The sequence below is a fragment of the Penaeus chinensis genome, chromosome 20, assembly GCF_019202785.1.
Source record: "Penaeus chinensis breed Huanghai No. 1 chromosome 20, ASM1920278v2, whole genome shotgun sequence".
Taxonomy (NCBI): domain Eukaryota; kingdom Metazoa; phylum Arthropoda; class Malacostraca; order Decapoda; family Penaeidae; genus Penaeus; species Penaeus chinensis.
In genome coordinates, this window is record NC_061838.1 from 7,997,097 (window position 1) to 8,004,596 (window position 7,500).

At 33.5% G+C, this 7,500-nt stretch overlaps 1 long non-coding RNA gene across 1 annotated transcript in view; it reads right to left on the reverse strand.

The window, feature by feature from the left end:
- Positions 1-7,500, reverse strand: part of LOC125036231 — an 18,380-nt gene that overhangs the window by 10,785 nt on the left and 95 nt on the right. The window contains exon 1 of the long non-coding RNA XR_007115879.1: positions 7,067-7,500. This exon is cut by the window's right edge and continues 95 nt beyond it. This is a non-coding gene — a long non-coding RNA (uncharacterized LOC125036231). The remainder of the gene's footprint in view (positions 1-7,066) is intronic.

Below are 7,500 nucleotides of genomic sequence, written 5' to 3' on the forward strand. Positions count from 1 at the left end.
ATAATAATAGCAATGATAATAATAATAACAATGAGAATAATGATAACAATAACAATGATAATAACAACAATGAGGATTATAACAATAATGATAATAATAACAATGAAAATAATAATGGCAGCAATAATAAGCATAATATCTACAACAATTACACTAATCAAAATGCTAATAATCATAATGATAATAACAATAATAAATACATTATGATGAAAACGGTAGTAATAATGACATTGGTTGCAATAACGGTAAAGAGATAATGCATCTATGTGAAGTGCGAGATTGGTAGACAAGAAAAAAGACAGACAGACAAATATATTAAATAGATAGACAGAAATAGAGATAGATTTAAAATACGCAAGGAAGATCACCCATCGGCATATTCTTAAACTCTGCGGGAATACATCCATATTTCATAAACATTAGAATTAAACACGTTTATAAATTCTCCAAAAGAACTGAAAACCGCTTCACACAATATCATAACGAATTTATAAAGAAAACCTCTAGCATTTATTTCCTATGACCGAGAACTTTGCTTGAATTTAGACTGATCTGTGAGAGAAACTATGCGTAGAACATTTAAGAACACTCTGCCTCCAATCGTTATATTATGTAACCTTTCTGGGAATTTAGCATGAGCTTTGAAGAACAATGGAATTATTATCTCATCTGATAAATACAAAAATATACTGTAACACCATGATCACAGTTATATCCAAACATGATATCGACTCAATAATGCAAGTAATAATGGAAACACCATTTGCCGCTACAACAACAATAATTGTAACAGTGATATAAATAATGACATACTAGCAACTGTGATCTATCATTATTATCATCACACAGGTGTATATACGAAATGTGTGTGACAATAACTGATAAGAATTAGGAGATTCGAAATAACTATAAATAAGCATTCGAGCAAAAAATATGAGAGAAAATGCAAGAAAGAATATCCAAATAACTGAATACTCGTACACAGAGAGAAAGCGATAGATATAAAGAGATAGCGAGTGAGGAGGAGAGGGAGAGATAAAGAGTGACAGAGAGAGAGAGAGTGTGAGAGATAAAGAGTGACAGAGAGAGAGAGAGTGAGAGAGAAAGAGAGAGAGAGAGAGAGAGAGAGAGAGAGAGAGAGAGAGAGAGAGAGAGAGAGAAAGAGAGAGAGAGAGAAACAAGGAAAGAGAGAGAGAGAGAGAGAGAAAGAGAGAGAGATAAGGAAAGAGAGACAGATGATGATGATGATGATGATGATGATGATGATGATGATGATGATGATGATGATGATGATGATGATGATGATGATGATGATGATGATGATGATGATGATGATGATGATGATGATGATGATGATGATGATGATGATGATGATGATGATGATGATGATGATGATGATGATGATGATGATGATGATGATGATGATGATGATGATGATGATGATGATGATGATGATGATGATGATGATGATGATGATGATGATGATGATGATGATGATGATGATGATGATGATGATGATGATGATGATGATGATGATGATGATGATGATGATGATGATGATGATGATGATGATGATGATGATGATGATGATGATGATGATGATGATGATGATGATGATGATGATGATGATGATGATGATGATGATGATGATGATGATGATGATGATGATGATGATGATGATGATGATGATGATGATGATGATGATGATGATGATGATGATGATGATGATGATGATGATGATGATGATGATGATGATGATGATGATGATGATGATGATGATGATGATGATGATGATGATGATGATGATGATGATGATGATGATGATGATGATGATGATGATGATGATGATGATGATGATGATGATGATGATGATGATGATGATGATGATGATGATGATGATGATGATGATGATGATGATGATGATGATGATGATGATGATGATGATGATGATGATGATGATGATGATGATGATGATGATGATGATGATGATGATGATGATGATGATGATGATGATGATGATGATGATGATGATGATGATGATGATGATGATGATGATGATGATGATGATGATGATGATGATGATGATGATGATGATGATGATGATGATGATGATGATGATGATGATGATGATGATGATGATGATGATGATGATGATGATGATGATGATGATGATGATGATGATGATGATGATGATGATGATGATGATGATGATGATGATGATGATGATGATGATGATGATGATGATGATGATGATGATGATGATGATGATGATGATGATGATGATGATGATGATGATGATGATGATGATGATGATGATGATGATGATGATGATGATGATGATGATGATGATGATGATGATGATGATGATGATGATGATGATGATGATGATGATGATGATGATGATGATGATGATGATGATGATGATGATGATGATGATGATGATGATGATGATGATGATGATGATGATGATGATGATGATGATGATGATGATGATGATGATGATGATGATGATGATGATGATGATGATGATGATGATGATGATGATGATGATGATGATGATGATGATGATGATGATGATGATGATGATGATGATGATGATGATGATGATGATGATGATGATGATGATGATGATGATGATGATGATGATGATGATGATGATGATGATGATGATGATGATGATGATGATGATGATGATGATGATGATGATGATGATGATGATGATGATGATGATGATGATGATGATGATGATGATGATGATGATGATGATGATGATGATGATGATGATGATGATGATGATGATGATGATGATGATGATGATGATGATGATGATGATGATGATGATGATGATGATGATGATGATGATGATGATGATGATGATGATGATGATGATGATGATGATGATGATGATGATGATGATGATGATGATGATGATGATGATGATGATGATGATGATGATGATGATGATGATGATGATGATGATGATGATGATGATGATGATGATGATGATGATGATGATGATGATGATGATGATGATGATGATGATGATGATGATGATGATGATGATGATGATGATGATGATGATGATGATGATGATGATGATGATGATGATGATGATGATGATGATGATGATGATGATGATGATGATGATGATGATGATGATGATGATGATGATGATGATGATGATGATGATGATGATGATGATGATGATGATGATGATGATGATGATGATGATGATGATGATGATGATGATGATGATGATGATGATGATGATGATGATGATGATGATGATGATGATGATGATGATGATGATGATGATGATGATGATGATGATGATGATGATGATGATGATGATGATGATGATGATGATGATGATGATGATGATGATGATGATGATGATGATGATGATGATGATGATGATGATGATGATGATGATGATGATGATGATGATGATGATGATGATGATGATGATGATGATGATGATGATGATGATGATGATGATGATGATGATGATGATGATGATGATGATGATGATGATGATGATGATGATGATGATGATGATGATGATGATGATGATGATGATGATGATGATGATGATGATGATGATGATGATGATGATGATGATGATGATGATGATGATGATGATGATGATGATGATGATGATGATGATGATGATGATGATGATGATGATGATGATGATGATGATGATGATGATGATGATGATGATGATGATGATGATGATGATGATGATGATGATGATGATGATGATGATGATGATGATGATGATGATGATGATGATGATGATGATGATGATGATGATGATGATGATGATGATGATGATGATGATGATGATGATGATGATGATGATGATGATGATGATGATGATGATGATGATGATGATGATGATGATGATGATGATGATGATGATGATGATGATGATGATGATGATGATGATGATGATGATGATGATGATGATGATGATGATGATGATGATGATGATGATGATGATGATGATGATGATGATGATGATGATGATGATGATGATGATGATGATGATGATGATGATGATGATGATGATGATGATGATGATGATGATGATGATGATGATGATGATGATGATGATGATGATGATGATGATGATGATGATGATGATGATGATGATGATGATGATGATGATGATGATGATGATGATGATGATGATGATGATGATGATGATGATGATGATGATGATGATGATGATGATGATGATGATGATGATGATGATGATGATGATGATGATGATGATGATGATGATGATGATGATGATGATGATGATGATGATGATGATGATGATGATGATGATGATGATGATGATGATGATGATGATGATGATGATGATGATGATGATGATGATGATGATGATGATGATGATGATGATGATGATGATGATGATGATGATGATGATGATGATGATGATGATGATGATGATGATGATGATGATGATGATGATGATGATGATGATGATGATGATGATGATGATGATGATGATGATGATGATGATGATGATGATGATGATGATGATGATGATGATGATGATGATGATGATGATGATGATGATGATGATGATGATGATGATGATGATGATGATGATGATGATGATGATGATGATGATGATGATGATGATGATGATGATGATGATGATGATGATGATGATGATGATGATGATGATGATGATGATGATGATGATGATGATGATGATGATGATGATGATGATGATGATGATGATGATGATGATGATGATGATGATGATGATGATGATGATGATGATGATGATGATGATGATGATGATGATGATGATGATGATGATGATGATGATGATGATGATGATGATGATGATGATGATGATGATGATGATGATGATGATGATGATGATGATGATGATGATGATGATGATGATGATGATGATGATGATGATGATGATGATGATGATGATGATGATGATGATGATGATGATGATGATGATGATGATGATGATGATGATGATGATGATGATGATGATGATGATGATGATGATGATGATGATGATGATGATGATGATGATGATGATGATGATGATGATGATGATGATGATGATGATGATGATGATGATGATGATGATGATGATGATGATGATGATGATGATGATGATGATGATGATGATGATGATGATGATGATGATGATGATGATGATGATGATGATGATGATGATGATGATGATGATGATGATGATGATGATGATGATGATGATGATGATGATGATGATGATGATGATGATGATGATGATGATGATGATGATGATGATGATGATGATGATGATGATGATGATGATGATGATGATGATGATGATGATGATGATGATGATGATGATGATGATGATGATGATGATGATGATGATGATGATGATGATGATGATGATGATGATGATGATGATGATGATGATGATGATGATGATGATGATGATGATGATGATGATGATGATGATGATGATGATGATGATGATGATGATGATGATGATGATGATGATGATGATGATGATGATGATGATGATGATGATGATGATGATGATGATGATGATGATGATGATGATGATGATGATGATGATGATGATGATGATGATGATGATGATGATGATGATGATGATGATGATGATGATGATGATGATGATGATGATGATGATGATGATGATGATGATGATGATGATGATGATGATGATGATGATGATGATGATGATGATGATGATGATGATGATGATGATGATGATGATGATGATGATGATGATGATGATGATGATGATGATGATGATGATGATGATGATGATGATGATGATGATGATGATGATGATGATGATGATGATGATGATGATGATGATGATGATGATGATGATGATGATGATGATGATGATGATGATGATGATGATGATGATGATGATGATGATGATGATGATGATGATGATGATGATGATGATGATGATGATGATGATGATGATGATGATGATGATGATGATGATGATGATGATGATGATGATGATGATGATGATGATGGTGATGATGATGATGATGATGATGATGATGATGATGATGATGATGATGATGATGATGATGATGATGATGATGATGATGATGATGATGATGATGATGATGATGATGATGATGATGATGACGATGACGATGACGATGACGATGACGATGACGATGACGATGACGATGACGATGACGATGACGATGACGATGACGATGACGATGACGATGATGATGACGATGACGATGACGATGATAACAATAAGCAATTATCTTTAACATCTATATTGCCAATCCTCTTTATCATTCCGAAACATCTTCCATTTCCCTTTCCTTCAAGAAAAAATAATTACATGACCAAGAAAGACAAACAAAAACAAAAACAAAACGACAAAAACACAAACGAAACGAAACATGCAAGCAACATTAAACACAGAAAAATACAGACCAGATAAAATAAAGGAAAAAATGTAATCACGATTCAAAACATTAAGAGATAATTTGGACGAAAATACAGTCGTAAACGAAACGAGGAAGAGGCAGTCAAAATAAAAGGAAAGGAAAGGAGAGAATGGAGAAAATATGATAAATATGTGAAATAATATGCTTGTTATGGGTAAAGTATGTGATTTCGAAAACATTGGCTGGGTATATTATTAATATGAATGAAAATAGAGGAAATTGCTAGTCGTTAGGAACATATAGATACGAAATAGATGATAAAACACAATGAACGCGCAATAAAAGATAATTAACACGGTGACTAAACCCGATTAACACAAGGCAAATTCCTACCTAACACAGAATAAAAATCAACACAAGCTGAAAACCAGTGAACACAAAATATAAACCTAATTACCCCTAAATAAAATAACATTCATATAACAACTAACACAAGATAACAAATCAATTAATGCGATTACTCATAGATTACTCTATTAACACAAGACAATACAATAAAAACAACAAGAAAAACACAACAACCGAATCCATTGAGAAATGTTTATACGAATAGACATTTGTTTCCGCCTTACCTTGTTGATGTCTTGCGCGTTTACAACACCGAGCTTACATCATCGACGTCAGGTAAGGGCAACCACGCGAGGCACAAAGCACGTTTCATGTCTGCTGTGAAGGGGGAGGGGGAAAGGGGGGGGAGGGGAAGGGGGTCGGATCAAGGTTCCATTGTCACTGTCTTCCGGTTTTCTTACAAGATGTTTACGTCATTTTTTTTTTTTTTTTTAAATAGATAATTTGAGTACGTCGTTTGAGCTGTCACTGTTTTGATATTATAAAGGTTTTCTTTTCTTTATTTTTTTTTTGTTTGCTTCTCGTACCTCGCTCGCAACGTTTTGTGTTTACTCTCGTACTAAAGCAACGTTTCGTTGTGTTGTTAGTTGAGGTATATATTTATAAATCTTTCTTCACCTATTTTCCCGTATACTTTTTTTCCTCAGGCAATTTCTGT